The sequence below is a fragment of the Polyergus mexicanus genome, unplaced genomic scaffold (assembly GCF_030449975.1).
Source record: "Polyergus mexicanus isolate NDT 795.1 unplaced genomic scaffold, iyPolMexi1.0 SCAF_7, whole genome shotgun sequence".
Taxonomy (NCBI): Eukaryota; Metazoa; Arthropoda; class Insecta; order Hymenoptera; family Formicidae; genus Polyergus; species Polyergus mexicanus.
This window is the reverse complement of record NW_027223327.1, coordinates 8,267,499-8,287,751: the sequence shown is the minus strand read 5'-3', so window position 1 is coordinate 8,287,751 and position 20,253 is coordinate 8,267,499. Positions and strand designations below refer to the sequence as shown.

Here is a 20,253-nt window from a genome sequence, read left to right as displayed (position 1 = left end):
AGAAAAAATAAAATTTCAATTAGCATATTAATGAGCATCGAGCAATTAAAAGCGACACGCTCGTTCTTTTATATATATTTATTGAGAAAGACCGTTTTCTCGTAGTACGTTTATTATTAACAGCTTCTAAAATCAACTTCGTGTATTGGTGAATTTCGTACATTCGGGTTAACTTTATTTATTAATAATGAAGATATCCGGTTTCGAGAATAACCGTCTATATTTCGATAGCATCCTTCCGCTCGCGGAAGACGGTCCCCCTCGTTTTAAGACACGAATTCACGGTCACCAGGTACAACGGCACGATTCAGTGTCATCGCCACGAGAGCGGCTGTGTACGGTACGACGCGTCGAGTTAGGACAGGTCATGCCTTGGTACACGCTCGAATCTCCGTACACAGCATCTCCCCCTTACCTCCCTTCTCCCTCCCACTCTCCTCCCCTCTCTTCCTTTCTTCTTCTCGCTCTTGCTCTCTGGAAGAAGTTAGCGCAGAGCTCGTCCGTTCGCCGGTCGTTAAACGAGCGTGAACTCGCAAACCAGAAGACCGGGAGGGTTTGGGCGATAGAGGAAGGGAAAGAGGAGGGCTTGGGCTACGAGGCTCGAATTCCTTCTCGAGAGACTCTCGAACAAAGAGACGCGCTCTTTGTCTCCGTCTTTCGTCCATCCCTCTTCCTTCTCGCACTCGTCCTTTAGACTCCAGCGGTTCTTAATCCAGGGGTATGTGACACCCCTGACGGATACATTGAATTTCTTCAAGACGAAACAATGTAGCTTAAAAAAATATCGTTGTTACGTGTCGCGATTACTACAATATATATGAGTAGTGGATTATATGTAAGCGTAAAATTATAAGATAATTATATACATTTGTTTAAGTTATTTTTATTCAAAAGGAATTGTAAGAACAAATTTTCAGTTCCGTATCTCTTCGTATAATTATGCTTTTATTGTATCTAAAATTATATTTTAATAATCTTTTCTTTCAATCAATTGCTATTGTGCGCGGCAATATTTTTATTTTACGACAATAATATGTCTACCTCGAGACTCATTTTAATAAAAATTCGTCTACCGCTTCTTTATCTCAAAGGAAACGATTAAGAACCGCTGTTCCAACTTCCTTCCTTAGCGGGTAGCCGCGGCAGGGGAAAAGCAAAAGGAATTCGTAAAAAAGAGAGGAATGCAACGAGCTCGTTCGTACGTCATTCTGTCTACGAGAAAGGTATTCCCCTACACAGTCCATCCCTCTCTCTCTCTCTCTCTCTCTCTGTTTCTCCCCCCCCCTCCCCTCCCCCGCATCCGTTTCTTCACGCGCGCGGCTTCCGTGGGAGTCTGCGGAATTTTCGCCGAAGCGGTTGCGATATCGCGCGAAAACTGTGCGAATGCACGCGAGCACGATGTGAATCCCGCGGGCGACGTGATCTTCGATTCTCCTCGCGCGAGCGGGAGAAGGGAATAGTAGTCTCCTCCTCGACGAGAGTTGTTGGAAGATCGACGAGTAACGATAAAGGAAGAAATGAGAACGCAACGGACTCGCGGGAGCGAAATCGCGTTCTGTCGTGCCGCGGAGCGATATTTGATTTTGCGATGGAAAATCGGTTGACAATCGATAGCTAATGCTATTCAAGATAATCGCGAAACTGGAAGAAATGCGCCATCGCAATATTTCCCATTAATCGGTAACAATAATCTCATGATCCACTGACTTCGTTAAGCGTTCATCCGTTAATCATCGCTTTTAATGATTCTGAATCAGTTTAGAATATTGTATCATATTTTTATCTCTGTATCATTATACTTTTGATATATTGTTTTCTGTTGTGTAATGATTGTGCAAGTGTTAGATAAGTAAAGAAAAAGCTAGGAGGGGAAAAAGAGGGAAAAAAATATGATAGATATTGTATTTTTAAGTAAGATTAAATATTTTTCTTTCGACAATCCATTTTAGTTTTATGTACTCTCAAATGACTACTTATCTTTAATAAAATATTTAACGCGAGTCATTGATTTTTTATCTAATTAAAATTATGTTTATCTATGTGTTACTGTATACTATTTTTTGATATATCGTTTTCTGTTGTGCGACGATTGCACAAGTGTTCGGAAAGTAAAGAAAAAGCTAGGAAGGAAAGATAGAGAGAGAAATATATGATAGATATTATATTTTTACAAGTGATTAAATATTTAGTTTGACAGTTCACTTTGTGGACTCTCGAATAACTATTCTTATTTATATACTTATCTTATTAAGTATATATTACATACTTATGCTTAATAAAATTAATTAAAGTCATTGACCTTTTTATCGTTTAACAGAATTTCAATTCGATGGGGATTTTAAGAGAAGATTCTATTAATTATTCTCTTATTTTATTTATGTATAATTTTTATTATTTTCTTCTTATTATATTTAAAAGTGAAGAGTATAATTCGCCATCGCGGAAAATGTCGCGTTACCAACTCAGGGATCCTACGAGAACACGAGAAAAACGATCGACTTAGATACATATGTCGTATTAAATATCCGGTATTTCCGGTTTCATTCGCCACCAACACTTTTACCTTCGTTATCGCGATGTAACGCAAGTAAAGGTACAACGTCGTCGAGGAGCAACGATCGTTCACGTCCTTGTCGTTGCACGGATATTTCCGCTGTTATGGAGGACCGAGGAGAAGGTGCGCGCGTTGGGATAGAGAGAAAGGGGTTGAGGTAGTCGAGGGTGAGCCGGACGGCGAGAGAAGCCGCGGTAGAGAGAAAGGCGAACCGAAGGGGAGGGTGCAGGGAAAGGCAGGCAAGGCTGCTTTCGAGAAGGGTGAGCGCAGTCAGGGTGAGTCACGGAGGGGTGCCGCGAATCGGAAGGACAGAGGGAGAAGGCGGGTGTCTCTTTCGAGTCGGCTGAACTTTGCCAAGTTCGAAACCGTTCGAGGCCGATGGCGACTCCAGCCTCCTCCATCCCCTCGTCGCTTTCCTACCCTCTGTCTTTCTCTCTTTCTCCTCCTTGCCGCCCGCCGACCCTGCCGACGTACCTTCAGCGTACCCTCGCGCGTCCGCCGCTGCCGCCGCCGTCGCCGTGTATTATGGAAATTTTGAACCAATTCGAAAATCAATAGCCACCCGACGCGGGGGAAAGAGCGCGGCCGAGACGGCCTGCGTCGCGGCGGGCGCGCCGCGCCTCCCAAGCTCGGCTTTTTCCGTGTCTGAGAAATTGCAAGGGGGTCTTTCGCATTCTATTCTCTCCGGACTCTCGTTGTAATCTACTAACGATACGTACCCGGGATGTATCTACTTCAGTATCGGTTTTAACATCCGGGTGAATCGATGATTTTCTATCTTGTTGCGTAGGCGCTTTGAGAAAATGGCAATTATTGACGAATCGTTCGTCCTGCACTTTAAATTGACGATATAAATTATAATAAAGACAGCATAAATCATGGTCGACGATCTTTTCTTTAATACTGCTTCAGCTGCCGCGTGAGATCTTGTCTCGTCGGATTCGAATAGAAATCTCACCACGATATTAGCATTAAATATTACTTATAACTTGAGAGAATCGAATACGTGTACGTATGATTTTCTATTTAATTACGATTCGAGTCATCGTATCCCGGGATTAAACTTCGAGATTTGCCCGTCAAAGTCTTTTTTGCAGATTCATGAACTCTTTACAAATTTTATTTTGCAACGAAAGCGGCGATTATTATGATTTTCTATTGAATAATATAACTTGATCTAGCAGTTTTTAGAAAAATACGCTACTTCTCTTCGCGATTAAAATTGCATAGGCTTTTCGGCGGCTTTTTCGGCGGGACGACATTGAATTCCAATGTCTCGGAGCGCGCGCGCGCGCGCGAGCTCGGAATCGCTTCGGTTCTCATGAGCCTTGGCCGCGCGGAGAATAAAAGGGAGGGAGAATCAGGATGGAGACCGGAGAACGGGGGCAGGGGAGTGCTCCTGGATAGCGGGGAGAGCTTTTTTCGTTTTACAAACTGGTTCAATTTTTTCTCAAAAAGCGGGTGAACACCACGGGAACCGGTTGTATCTACGCCGAGAGCTGAGACAGCGGAACGAGAGAAAGAAAGAAAGAAAGAGAGGTGAGTGGTGGGGGTGGGGGGGGAGGGGAGGGAGGGCGAGACACGGTCTTCTCATCGCGAGTTCCAGGCCCGTATCGAGCATTCCGTTTCGAATCCGATTAACCCTCTCTCAACAAATCTTTGAAAAAAAACGTTCATTTCTCTTTCGTCGAAAAATAAATTATTAAAAGTTTTAATGTTATTGCGTTTTTAACTACATTATATTTCAATCGGTTTTGACATTATAACAGCCATAGCTTATGAACATCCATAAAATTGTATTTTTTTTTTTTTTTTTTTTAATTTAGTTTTTAATTCATTTTTCATTCAGTCGAGGCATAATTGAAATTTTTTATTACAATTTTATTCAAACATTTGAAAATGAAATAATATAATTAAATTTTTAATAATGTATAATATAAAATATAATTTATAAATGCAGAATTTTACCGGACGTGTAAAATTAAATAACATCTCGATAAGAATATTAATATTAAATATTAATATTTAATAATTAATATAAAAGTTAACACAAAGTAAATATATATATATATATATATATTATAATATTTCACGTTGCCTTTTTGTGTATATCTTACTCTTGCTATCATGTTACTAATTATTAATGCCGCGATCGCACAAGTCTATGTAACAATCAACATATATTCCAATAAGAAGCATTATGATTACTATAGAGTAACTTTAGGTGAATGCATCGAGCATTGCATTTAAGTGAGAATACTCGTTATCGAGGACACGAAATTCCACATGGACGAGAGCCTCATTAGCTGTGCAGAAGAGTCGAAACATTTGCGTTTGTACGCGTTTTGAAGAGTATTTGCAAAGCGATGTGTGCCGCCGTCTAACGCACGTAAATGTTGGCGGTAACTTTATGGAAATTTGCCGCGGGGAGAATTTTACGCCTTATATTACGACGTGATAAATTGTTGTCGGAATTATAATGGTTATAGTGGCTCTGTCTGTCTTTCTCTCTTTCGTTCTCTTTCGTTGCGCCCGTAATAGTGTTCCGCGATTCGGGACGATTCGGTCGCTGATTTCGTCGGTCGACGAATGATTTAATAATAATGAAAATGTCGCGTTTTAGTAGCGAGGGAAATACCGTCCAAAGTAATCGCAACCGTGAGATCGCGATATCATTGACTTTCAATCGCGCGCTGATCAAATATTTTCGCGAACTGCGAGTTTATTCCGAAAATAAAATGTCGACATTTCCAAGAAAAATTCGATTTAAAAGCTTTGAAATATGAAACTTTTTTATATCATCTTTTGAAAGAGAAATGGTACACAGGTATAATTTATAAAATGATTCTTTGAAATTATTTAGAAAGCAGAAAAAAAGAATTTTTTAGCCAAGAGATTTCGTATCTTTTCTCTGTGTATGCCTTTTCTTTGAGTGAACTCATTTAATTTTTGCATCCTCGGTGAAATATCGCGATTGTTATGATAACAAATGACAGAGCTCTAAGGCGATTTGAAAAAGGCTTTTGTGCATGACACACTTTTCCCTTTCGTGAAACCTATTCCGGAGAAGCCAACGCGAAGTGGGTTTCCATTAGCAACTACGTATTATTATTTAGCAAGCACAGTCCGAGAATCCAGAAAAGTATCTTTTCAGCGATGTACATCATGTAACTGTGAGATGCCTATAACGAGATTATAAATTAATTTAGATTTCGCATCGACATGAAATACGATTATATCTACAATCGTATTCGTTGATCGAAAAATTTATCACTGAAATTAAGATTGACAGTTAAAGTAGGACATCCAGTAGGATAAATTAAATTGTGACAAATTGAAATGAGCTGTCACAAAGAATTAAAGATGAATTTTAAGTGATGAAAATTTATTTGCGCGTAAAACTCGTCACGTTAGATTAGCGCGCTCGACGCGGGTTAATTACCATACCGATTATCGTTAATCGTGTAAGCCACCGTTGACATTGGCGGTGTGGCGAGAATTATCGGGCCGCTAAATGCGGACGTGTTATTCCAAAATCGGCAGAATATTCGCGCGGCTAAAATTATACGAACTTATACGAATTTAGGAATCTGGGGCGAGTGAGGAAATTGGTAAATCTCGGGTCTCGGCCTTCGCTCTTTGCCGCGGTTGCTCGGATTTAAGAGATCGATTATTAAACGTCCCACGAAGAAAGATTCCGTCATAATATTGAAAAATTAATATCGTTGATTTCGCGATTTTTCGCACCGTCAGTGCGCGTGAGTTATCTCTTCAAAACGGCAAGATCGAGTCGGGAAAAATAATTTGACACATACTTTATATTTCATGAAGGTTACCTGACTAGGGATAAAAAATAGATTAATTTACGAAATTTAGCAATACTTTCTCTGAAATGTTTCGCCGATGAAGCGCTGTTTTGTCATTAAAAATTAATATTTTTATCCATTTTGTCAGAATTAAATTAGTTGATTTTGATGCGATACATGTCCCCATTTGTTAAAAAACAAAAAAAATAATGTTGGAATCGTATGGAACAGGAAAATAATGTGACATTACTTTTTTAATTTTACTCGTAACATCTTTTATATATACGCGCGAAATATATTTAACGATTATATTTAGGACTTTAAGATATACATATATATCTGTTAACCTATATTTTTTAAATGTGATCTAACATTTAAACGAACTGTCGCGTCTGTGTTCGTTCAAGATTAAGAACACTTTTAATAATTGATTTATTTCTATTTAATTCATCTTTTTCGTGGAATCAGGTTAAAAAGAATAGTGAAGTCTGTAATTTTTTTGGTAATCGATTTTAGGGTTTGAGATATTTCTCTGCGAAATTTAGTTCTTCAAAGGCTACTTAAACAATATATAAACTATATCAGCATCTTACGAAACTTGCAAATTTTTAATCAGAATTTTTCTTCGTATATTTTCTACCCTTATTTTTCTGCTCTTAAAGACCTTAATCATTTTTATGATATTATTTTTCTCCTGAAATATGTTGCATGATCTGAAATTAAAAAAAAAAAACTCCAAACCATACAACGTGTACATATACTTTTTTAATAAAAAATAGTTAATAATTACATTCGGGAATATTAAAATCCATTTTTTTTATATTTTATAGCGTCTTTGTAAGGATATATCCATTTCGTTCGTCATTAATAACGAATATTTAATAATATCATTGAAAAATGCACCTTATAATATCGAAGCGCTCAGTAACTAAGAGACGGATGGAAAAATAGATTTCAATAATCCAGACAGTGGCATCATTATTAATGGCGTTTCAAGATTAATATGACTTTGATAAGACAATTGTAACACGTATCGATCCTTACATATACCAATTCCACGAACACAGTTCAAGTTTTATTGATTCGCATTCCCTTAGTCGTTCACAAATGTAACAATGGATTTGTTGCAACATTTCAAAATTTAATGATTAAATATTTTATCTAATAAATCGATAAACTAAAATATTTTTAAACTATTTACAAATAAATGAAAAAATTATATTGTCTAATTGGTTCCCGAAACCATAAAATTCTAAATCTCTTTTAACTCGAGGAAACAGAGAAGGATTCGAATATATTTTCTACAGATAATAAAAATTTTAAACTTTCTGATTGAAATTAAATCTTTTTTTATTTTGGAAACATCTCGTCGATTAACAAAAACTTTTGTTAAGAACTATTTATAAAAATTTTTGGAAAATAAATAATTAAAAATTTAAAGATCTATATAATTTTAAGATTTTAAATCACACACACACACACACACACAGTGATATATTTCATTGCTTCAAATATCCCATTCTTGTCATCAAAGGAGAAACAAGAAGTGGAAAATTGCTCTCTCTTTTCGCGTTTTATCGCGCTTTCGCGTCTTTTAATCGACTCGTACGTCATCGTAAACAGAAATGTATCGTACAACTAGCGCGAGACTCGGTGGCGATGATCCAGAATGGAACAAATCCCGCTGTGCGAGATGACGTTCTGGATTGTTCGCGCACGCGAGAAAGTTTCTCCTTATCTGGAATTCTCTCTTTGAAGCGCGAGCCAACTCGTGGACGAGTTCTCGATGCATTGTCCGTTATCAGAGCGCCGGTGAATTTTGCGAACGGTTTGAGGAGCTCTCGCGAATCCATCCAGAACGTCGAAATCCGAATTATCAACAATCAGGAGTCCCGCTGAGCCAACGGGATAGGAATTTGGGTAATATGTCGTACACACACAATTGTGCGCAAGGAGGACAACAAACCCATATCGGGTTCGCAAATTATCGCCAATCTGACACGATACATCGTGCGACATCTTTTTCAATACACTTTATAATCTTTCTTTAATATTTTTTTTTTCTTACTGTACTGTATATTCTCGATGTAGCAACAGTGTTAAATGTTCGTTAAGTGTTTGATGTTCGAAAAATTATAGTAATACTTGGCTTCTTATCGGTGATAAGACTCCCCGCTTACCGTCCATGAATTACGTTCGATAAACTTGGACTTGACTTTTCCTTTTCTTGCATTCAGTAAATACAATAACGATATATAATACAATACAATATTAATGAAATTTAATTATACGTATATAAAGCAGATAGTAATTATCATTTCTGGAATACATCATTGCTTATCATTCTCGTCGTTCTCGAATGAAGAAAAATCGCCGACGAAATTCGGAAATACGAAATATTCATTCTTAAAAAAATTTTTTTTTTAATTATTTTATTTTTTTCCGCAAAATCGACTATTCGTCGCATACGAGAAACCCGCTCGACGAGGGGTTATCAATTCTTAATATGTTTAGACGCGCTTCCACGCCGATTGAGCGTATAAACGATAAGGACGCAAAAAATTGTTGTCGTCCGTAAAATTCCGACTTTATTTCGAAAAATATTTTTGGCTTTTATCGGGGAAGAAGAAGAGGAGACGGGGAGGAGGAGTCCGCGACAGAACGCCGCGAGATTAATCCTTCATCCTACATTAATCGCTGTACGCAAAGTCCGTCGTCGCCGACGTGCACCAAGCGTTAAACTACGTGGATTTTTTGCCGATCTCTCTTCCCCCAACCCCTTTTTTTTTTTTAATGTAATCGCCGCGATTTATGACGCGCGTTACATTGTAGCTTTGACCCCGCATCGCGTGCGCACTTTTATTTATGTTTACTAGCCTGTTACGTCACGTTGAGACGATACTGCTGCCGCGCGCGCGGTAACAAACTAATGTTGTTAATCACGATAACACGTGTCTGACACTAATAGCTACTTAGATCGTTGGCTTATCTTACGGGATCGCCGTGAATTTATGCCGCAATGGCGACCTTCTGAGGCGTGAATTCAAATTTTACTTACAATTCACTAATTCGCCATGTTAATAAGAGATACAAAATAATCAATCGCTTCTTTTTAAGAATCATGTAATATACATATATATTCGATATAAATATTTTAATTTAAACTTTATCATAGTTTTCAATTTTTCTGAATCACAATTTAGAAAATGTGCTTCCTTGCTCTTTGCCAAGGAACAAGAATCTAATGTGATTCTTTCTTGATGGCAATAGACAATGGGTACGTTCCTGGCGGCGTATACCGCCATTACTTGGCGAGGGGGCTGCGGGGACACGGTGGGGTGCGGGTGGGGGGTGGTGGTAGGCGAAGGCCGATTCAGAGAAGGGAGGCCATCGGCCTAAGAAGGGGCTGCTATAAGGGGAGGAAAAAACCGAAAAGAGGAGGGATATCGTTCCACGAGCGGTGGAAAAGGCGGTATGCGGCGGCGGGGGTGGCGAGAGGGGATGGGTGGCGGCGAGGAGCAGGCGGCCAGAAGAGACACACGGCGGTTCCGCTGCATTTGCAGCATTGTAGGTCGGTTGCGTTTTACACAAAGCGCGATCCTCCTTAATTTCCGCGACCGGTCGTACGTGTGCGCCGCACGCATTTGTCACTGTAATATCTCGTCGTATAATCGCCGTAGTCGCATCGTTAATAAGATTATACATCGTCGAGAGCGCATCCCGCATTTTTGGAAAGCAATCTTTGAACGCAGGTGCGAAAAAGTTCGGAGGCGCGTTTGATATATATATATTTTTTTTTTTTTTTAAGTCGATTGTGATTTCTCAGTAGGTTAACCGGATTGGTAAGTTACCGGAGTAAAGAGCGGAGAGATATCGATTAATATTGCGATAATAATAATTTATTATTACTGTTTTCTTTTATTTATGATCGTTCAATGTTACAATATTTTTGAAAAATTAAAAAATTATGCTTTACGCGTTACGAGTGGATATTTATATAGATATTAGACTGTATTATATTTCGTGCGATAATAAAACCCATAATTCTTTTAAATTTTTCAGATTTTCTAAACTTTTACTTACCACGCATTTTTCTATAATTCTTGAAAACTTTTTAAATATCCTTACGAATGTATATGCGTATCTTTTGATTTGATAATCTCCGCTCTTGCTACAGGAATGTGCCAATTTATTCGTCTCTTATCAATTAAACCCAGTCTTTTATATTCCATATGGATGATTCTTTCGTTATCGCGCGAGTTCAAGAGTATTCGAGACGAGTGATCAAATTCCGCGATTTCGTGCCTTTTTTAGTAGATACAGCTTTCGGAGGGAAACACGATCGTATGCGTCTCTCTTTCTCTCTCTTTTTTTTTCTTTCTCTCTCTCTCTCTCTCGCTGCTGGTGCACACATTTCGTGGATGATGCACCATCTCACGGAGGTGGCGGCATAAAGTTTGTTGGACGGAAAGTTGAACCGAAGCCGCGCAAGCTTCCGACACCGCGGAAGCCCACGTCATCAGCGATGACAATACGTAGTGTTGTGTGCGCGAGATTGTCGGGACGACGTAATCGAGAGATACGGATAGGAGTTTTATTTCGTGTCTACATGGTTAATTAATAACAAAGCGTCCAGTGTGCCGGCGATTACGTTTTGCATCGAGAGAGGAAAATATGCGAAGTTATGTATATCGTGTGATGAAAGTACGGCATATCGAGATAGTTTAGTGCAAAGGTGTAATTCTTGAATTAGCAAAATTAAAATTGATGGATCATATTGAATCGTCGCTGTAACATTATGTGTAAAATGTTTACCAATACGTCGAAATGATATTGCGTTAATTCAGTCTCGGAGGTGTATATCTTTTACATTCAATTGTGTTCAATAAAACAATTGCAGTGAAAAAAAAAAAAAACCATAGAAATGGTAACATCGATAGAGTGGCAGTATTTATAGTGGAAGTGAAGCTGATCAATATAAAAATAACAAGTTACAAGTTATTTATTTAAATACTTTGTATTGTAATTTTGTGCTCTGAACCCTATATGTGTATTGAAAATTATAAAAATTGATATATGAATGAAAGTGAAATTAAAAAGGAAATTTCCAGTTCTCTACGTTACGAACTTTTTCCATTAAAAACTATCAAAATTGTCAAAATTATGTAAAACTGTGATACGGCACAGTCACTATTGTGATAATGAAAACATTCATGCATCTAACAATAAGTGATTAAAAAGATGGTCAAGTTTCCGTCAAGGTCTCTGTCCGCGGGCATTATCAGCATGACAGTAAGATTACATAAATTGCTAGTTTTCGCCTAAAAATAAATGTTTAAAAAAACTGCTGCATTTTAAAAAATATATCTAAATAACGTTTTTTTCCTCGTGTATTTAACGCACTATCTGTCAAAAAATACATTTATATTTGTTTGATAGCGAATACAGCATACCACATGTACGCTCGAGGAAAAGTGTCATCGTACACGCCCCCTCTTCCTCGTATACGCGAGAAAAAAGGAACAAAAACGACAGATAGATAGATAGAAAGAAAAAAAAAGAGAAGGAACGGTCAGGGCTTTTACAGAGAGAGAGAGAGAGAGAGAGAGAGAGAGAGACGCGCGCGTAGGCACCATTTATCTACATATTATCGGAACGCGTTTTCGTCACTCGTTACGTTGCCTTCTTCGCCAAAAAGAAAAGGACGCAATGTGGCACGATGTGATATTAAATATTGTCCGTGAAAAGCCTTCGTTGTCCGCGTTCGCAATTTAATCTCGAGCGTATCGTCAACTTTTCCGACATCGCGCTCGCGTTACGACACGCAGCCGACATTGCGCGGAGAAACAAGTTCTTTTTGCCTCGCCAATATTGTAAAAAGCGATAATATATGTTTCGTCAATCATGCTACGATGATTTTACTGGATCTTTTTTTTTTTCTCTTTTTCTTTCCTTTTATTATTTATTTCCCTAACAACGATGATAAATCGCGATACGCGTCCTGCCCCAGCTCGCGTGCAGTCTCCGTCGTTGTTTTCGCGGAAGAGCTCGCTGCAACATACCCAACCGGGAGAAAAACGATTGTCATTTCATGGGAACGCGGTGACATTGTGGCATTTATCGACGTTGAGCAGTTGCCGGCGTGGCGCGGCGTTTGAGCAGAGATTGGAAAACATATTAAGTGCGCTTTGCGACGCTAATGCAAATCGAGCGCGAGATATATATATTTTTCTCACATTTTCTACATTTTTATTAATTCTCGGAACGCGTCTTTACATAACGAATGTAATAGAACAGATGTGTACCGTGTTAATATATGCAGCCGCCGTTAAATATTTATGAGGGATATAGAATTAAAAGTAATTTATCTTATCGCGATCTTGAGCGCGGATCAAACGATATTCCGATAATGTTTCTATTAATCTCGCGATATATTTATCCTAGCAAAACAGATTTCACCTTACGCGTGCTGCATGTTAATCGAGTAGAAAAAAAGAAGGTAAAAAATTCATTTTACTACGATTCGAATGCAGATGATTGAGTGATACGTTTAAGATATTTTTTTTTTTTTTTTATAGACATAAAAACATTTTGTTAATACTCGATTCTGAATATTAATAGCATTCTCAATGTCTTTGCGATATTACGATTTTAAAATCGAAATTATCTTGCCACGGAATTGAAAAGTATCGCAAATTATTGCTTGAGATATTTGTATATTGAAATAAAATTTAACATATATAATAAGAGGGTAAAAGATTTTATAAGAGATGTTAATGAATTCAGTCCGATTGACTTGATTATAATCCGGACTGTATCGAGCCAGATGACAGAACATTCGCGAATATTAAACCGGAATGTAAATAAAGGCTAATCTCGGGGTTCACATACACGTTTTATTAGCATAGCAAACAAAATTATAGATCTTATGTCGTGTATGTTTCCTCATCTATTATGACATAAATATTTTTTACACATAAATATCATATTTATTTTCCTCGTCTCTTATTTATCTCTTATTTGTACAAACATCGGTTAAAATTATAATCCCTTGAAAGATGCAAGATGTACATCCGTGTTTTTCTTTTTTATTTACAATCGTTAAAAATAATTGTAATTTGCCGATATATTTTTGCTACGAAATATTCCGAATTACAAATTCCGCAAATACGTATCGCGAAGAAAGTTTTGTCACTCGGGTCCTAATCTTCTCGTTGTTTTCGCGAAATATCGCGACGAGGACGACGTTACGCACGATGCATACTGCGTTCTCGCGAAACAATCGACGACCGCGGAACCGTTATATGCCGCGAAGCTTCGTTATTCCTATATATGCGAGATCCTCGTACAAACGTCATCGGGAGGAGGGAATCGCGCTGTCCGGATAACTACATCTTCTTAACGGTAGGCGCGCGAGCACCTTGTTAGGCGGAAGACGAGAACGCTTAACGGATCCGCGAAAAAGAATCGGGCTTCGAAATACGCATTCTCCGATGCAACAGTTATCTTCGGTGCATTCCCGTTATTACGTCGCGTTATCGGAATCATGCTGCGTCGAGCGACCGTCGTGTTAGAAAACATTCCATACGAAAGAATTCTGTGTAACGGAAACTATGTATTAACGTCAATGATATTAATAATATATTAATAATTACTAACGTGTTATTGATGATGATTAATTAGCAGATGGAAAGCAAGATCGCTTCAAATGAGTATTAAATATTAAAATTATTTATACGTGCACATTAATGAAGATCTTTAAGATGACCGTTTATGTAAATGAAAGTGGAGTAATGATATAAAATGCGAGAGCATTATATATTTTATGAGAAAAAATTTGCGTATGCACGAACTGTCTTAATAGTTGATAACAATTTTATATTTATTAAGGAAAGGACGATAATATCGCTGACAGATAACATTTTAGAATTTTAATTATATATTTAATTATATATTTAATTTTAATTAAATATATTTTTAATTTTAATTATAATACATTGACGGTATTTTCCAAAAAATAAATCCAATCACAAGTAGCGAAATTGAATGACATCGCATCTCATCTGTGTTCTACGATCATATATATAAGACAACGAAATTTTAATAAAATTGTAATAATAAATCCGTATGCTATTATTACTAAAACGATGAATATTTCTTGACGAACAGGGCTATTTATTGCGATGTCTCGTCGATTGTAAAAAATTTATTAAGAACGAAATTCTGTCAGTATCCATCGAACTTAATAACAATCTCCAATCCGGATAAGCGTAGTTTCGGTGAAAAGAAACAGTATATGATATACAATCCATCAAGCTATTTCGTATACATGTAAGAACCACAATAACAATCAAATTTTCATGCTTCGGGCTATTTTTACGATCTCGTTCTATGCAGATGCGCGTCTATTGCGCGAATTATAACAGTATGTTGCGGACATCGGGAATCGTGTTCGTCGGTGATGTTGGTGCATCGCGACGAGCATAACAGATCTGCGAATAATGCGATCGAAGGATCGATCGATCGTGTAAAAAACGTGGGCGATTAGAAGCGGCTGCTCTGTGAAGAGCCTGTATTTGTTCATGAGCTAAAGAAGAGGGTGGGTGTTGTTAGCCCGTCGTGGGTGACGCCACAAGAGTTGCAGCAAGGTCAGTCATTTACAAGCTGCCATTCCTAAAATAGTTTTACGCGACTATCGATTAATATTGCAATAAAAGAGATATAGACAATCGTAGCATAATTATTAGAGAACAATGATTAGATTGAACTAATTAATTACACAGTAATTACACAATCATGTAGATTGTTAATAAAGTGACAAAATACACAAAAAGCGGCGTTATTAACGCTGCTTTTTAAAATAGAACTCTGTTTTAATGAAGATAATTATGGCATTGATTAAATATTAATATTATAATAATGGAATCGAATATAATTTTATAAAAGAATGAAAATATGATTGGGAAGCAATTAAAATCTGATTATTCAATCAGAGGAAAATAATCATTTAAATATTATTAATACCATTCGACAATCGAAATATGGAGGTCACCAAGTAACGGAGATCCGGCGACAGAGAAAAATTGGCTACTCGAAGAATCGTAAGTCTAATTTCGAGCGTGCTATAATTTGCGAAAAAGTGCACTATGGCGAAATTATACGATATAGTGCGCGTGCTATCATCATATCAAGATTAATTGTATTCCCATAAGAGAGACGGGGGAGGAGGGAGGTGGGGAGGGTAGAGGAAATTGTGGAGGAAGTAGGGAGACGCGCATAGTGAGGATATTGCTGGTATCGAGAAGAAGCCAAGTATTTTCTCAACGTCGGCGAAAGGTACTCTAATGCGATCCGTAAACACAATAGAAAGCATCGAGGAATCTAGGATAGCGAACGAGGGCCCGATTCTTAGCGTTTCCCTGCATTTGCGCCGGAACTTTAATACCTGCGATCTTTCAATATCTTGCCTCTTCCTTCTCTCCACGATCCCTGAACTATCTTAAAAAAAAAAAAAAAAAAAAAAAAAAAAAAAAAAAAAAAAAAAAAAAAAAACCCTCCGACATCTAGCTGGTCAAGTAGAAAACCATCGCTAAAGTGGCACGATGGTATTTATCAGTTCTTATCTTATAAATATATAGTACAAGGGAATGATGTCACAAAGGAAATATATTAAAATTTCTGTATAATGTTCAATATACTGTGCTGTTTTAAAATTCTGAAAAAGTCATTCTGAAAAAGTATTTATAAAATAATATTGGAATGTGTCATCTACACATCTAATTAATTTAACGCAATTAACGAGATAATTGAACTTTCTATCCAACGTACTTTCTCTTATCAGTGCGCTTTGATAAATGGAATAAAATAAGAAGCTATAAATAAATGTTTTATAAATATACATATGGTATAAGAGCGATAATATTGTATATATAGCACGTATAGATATTTCAGCAATCTAAGAAGAAAATTAAGAGGAAATTATTAAATTCTTTAGTATAATCTAGCATAACATTACAATCATTATTTAATATATATTTTTTCGGGATAAATTAAAAAAAAATGATATTAATTTAACAAAGTAATATCTCTATGCTGTACTTTTCTACGATCTATACGAAAATCATCATTTCAGTGTCTAACAAATATTTTTTCTCGCATTATTATTATTATTATTATCGAGAGAAAGTACATGAGATATTATACATCGCCGGGAATTATTCGGTTAACTTATGCATCATATTCCATTTCCTTCTATATGGACAATACGTCGTATAAAAGAGTTATTTGAAAACCGGAGTCGAGATCTTAATTCCGAGCACAGCGTCGCGGGACGTATACCATATATTCTCCCTCTCTGTACGATCGTGTAGCACTTATAATTTTACGATACCTAGCGTAGCTGGCCCTCTCTCTTTTAAAGTCGTCTGTCTCTCCCCCTTTTTACGAGTGTACATTCGCATTCTCGTTTTACCGATGACGGAGAAACGGCGCGGCCAACTGTAATCGACGAATTATCGTGACGAGCTCGTCCCTCAATAATTCATCGTCGCCTCCCGCCGGTCCGTTTCCATTCGGAGTCACGAATTAACATTCTGGCAATTCTCCGTCAGTGTGTTGATCGACGTCGCCGCTGTTTTCACCGGGCAAACAAATTGAAATTACCAATTGTATGCGCGAGATGTAAATGTAAAGCGGTCGCATTTTTTCTCTGTAGAATTAATTTTCGGAGTACATCTCCATATTTGGTTCTTTTTCTTCCCTCTTCTTCGTCCTTTTTCAGAGAACATGCGTGTTTCAAAACGCTGTAGAAAATTACACGAATGACAAGGTAAACGTGAAGTAATCGCGTGTTTTTTTTTCTCTCTTTTATTTTCTCCCCAATACGAACGTTGAAGAGAAGAAACAAATTTTACGTTGATTTTTTCCGATGATTGTTTCTTCTTATTTTTTTTTTTTTTTTTTTTTTTTTTTTTTTGAGATATTTGACAAAAAGGATGTGTTTTTCGTAAAGAATTGATACTTTGAAAATACCTTATTATTTTAAAGAAGAGTACATTAAATTATGAAATTATATTTCTCTGTTCAATTAAATCTTAAAGCGTCTTCTTTTTCCTTAATCGGTCTTCGTTATCTGTTACACCGGTCATACTGAATATTAGAATGGTGTCGATGACGATGTAGCGAACGACAGGCGGCTATCGATATCTCACCTGGTATTCGCGTGTATCAAGTCATTCTCGATATTTGTGTTAATCGATACGGTGAGAATTGGACTTAATATGATGGACTTTATATGAGGAGTATGTATCGTGAAATTCAAATTATGCAGAATTGTAACGTATTAAAATTACAGATATCATTCATGCGTATTAATTACCGTTATAATGAACATATGTGCGCAATAACGTTTTTTTAAATATACGAGGTGCTCGAAAATTTTTCGCATTTACTCTCTAAAAAATGTTAGGCTTATCTTATTTACAAATTATCTCCATTCTTTTCGAAGTAGTTTCCTCATGACTTTATACAGTCACCCCAGTGCTTTTGCCATGCTTCAAATTTTTCCTGGAAATTTTTTTACTGTAGCGCGTGAAGCACTCTCTGCGATTCAATCTCGATCTCTTGTACTGTTTCGAAACGTCGCCCTTTGAGCTTCAGTTTCATTTTTGGGAGCAAAAAAAGATCACAAGAGGCTAAATGTGGCGACGATCCTCACGAACGATTTTTGCAATTTTTTTCAACATTTTCGGAGGTTGTACTGGTGCGCGGCCGTCCTGTGTGCTTGTCGTGTTCGACTAATGTTTTGACTAAAATTTTGTGTCAAGCTCGGAAAATCGGCCATCAAGATTCTCGAAATAATTTCTTAGGCTTTTGGCGACGATGCTCTAGGCCATATACAATATTTCAAGTGACATGCACGCTTCAAAAAGAGCCGAAAACGTTGATCGAAGACGATAATCATACAGGACGGCCGCACATCGACACAACCTCTGAAAATGTTGAAAAAAATTGCAAAAATTGTTCGTGAGGATCGTCGCCACATTTAGCCCATTGTGACTTTTTGTTCCAAAAAATGAAATTAAAGCTCAAAGGGCGACGTTTTGAAACGGTACAAGAAATCGAGGCCGAATCGCAGAGGGTGCTTCACATGCTACAGCAAAAAAATTTGCACAAAAAATTTGAAGCATGGCAGAAATATTGGCTGTATAAAGTCACAAGGAGCTTCGAAAGGGACGGAGGCAAATTGTAAATAAAGTAAGCCTAACTTTTTTTTTTATAGAGTAAGTCCGGAAAATTTTTAACAGCACCTCGTACACACATACACACAATATCAAATAAATATTTTTATTTTTATAAAATAATTTCTAATAATATACATTACTAAAAGAAAAAAAGGAAACATTTTTTTTATACGTTGAAAATCGAGCTATTTTTAAATCGCTGAAAGTCGGCGAAACTTCAAGTTTCAAAATGCTTTTTTAATTTTTTATCTGCGATGATTTTTTCGTCGAGTATTGGCATCATTTCTAGAAAACACAGGTTCAGTTTCAAACTTGTATAAATCGGCCCCCAAAAAAATCGTAGGAAATATTTAAAAAAGCGTTTTGTGTAGACAGAATATGTTTATGGAATTATAAAATATGGGTATGACTTGAATTTTTCAAGAGAAATTTTTTTATCAAGCTGCAGAGTGTCAAAAATACGTAATTTTAAGGAACAAAAAATAATACGTTTTTTTTTTAAACACAAAACAAGGAAAATAAAAAATTTTTTAAAACTACCGACAGCGTATTGGAGTTGAAACTTCAAGCTACAAAACGTTTTTTTTTTTATTTTTATTTTTTGTCTACAATGATTTTTCGTCGAATTTCAGCGGTTTGAAAATAGCTCAATTTTTAGCGTATGATTTTTTTTTTTTTTTTTTTTTTTTAAGTATATGTATATATATATTTTTGTTTGAAATAGTTTCTAATAATATTAAATATTCATTCAAATATCATTTCATTATTTTTTACGAATGAAATGTTTAATTCAGCGAATATAATTGTTTAAGAAATATATTCAGGTTATATAATTTTTCTATATTATCGAATATATTACAATCAAAGGCTTTTTTCCTCCGACACGATGCGACTGTATTACTAAAGTTTCGAGTTTTAGTATTGATGTAGCCTCTCATGGACTTTTGCTAAAATAATATATCTCATTTACACATCTCGATGTTATTTGGATCTATCGTTTACGATAAGCTCGTAAGTCTGCATTAAGATTATCAAAGCGAACAATATTTAAAAAAAAAATGTTAATTGTCTTTGGCTTCCTTTTTATTTTTTTCCAAAGCAAATTTTGATATAGGTAACTACATTATCTTGAAGTTTGTCATGACCGGTCTCATTGTTTCCGCTTTGCTCTTCAAAATCTGTTTCTTACGTCGACATGGTAAAATTGTGAATATGCGCATCGAGCGTTAAGATCCGTGATCAAAATTGTTTTTAATATCTTCTATCTGAAAAAGAGAACCGTGAGTCATCGGCGAAGGTAAAAAATACAACGCGCCAAATGTCGTCTTTCAAAAAACGTGCACTCGAGCGAAAAGGTTCTCTTGTATAGAAGCGACGCAAAAAAAGAAACCGCTTTTTTGAATGATATTATTCGAACGGTACAAACTAACAAACTTGGAACTCGATCTCGAACGTACCAGTATCTTGAATCTGTGTTAAAAGTTCAAGCAAACTGAACGAGTAAGAAAAAGGAACTATCGAAAATTCTCGTAGAAAACGCGACAGTGAAAGCTTCGCGGCGCAAGTTATTTGTCAAGGTTTCTCACAGTCGAATAGTTTCTTCGTTCATATTAATATAGCACAAACGCGGATCTCCCCCTTTTCCTCTATA

At 36.7% G+C, this 20,253-nt stretch overlaps 1 protein-coding gene across 7 annotated transcripts in view; it reads left to right on the top strand.

Moving 5' to 3' along the window:
* The window catches only part of LOC138935055 (uncharacterized), a 96,153-nt gene that overhangs the window by 49,908 nt on the left and 25,992 nt on the right, over positions 1-20,253 (top strand). The gene's annotated exons all lie outside the window — the stretch shown is intronic.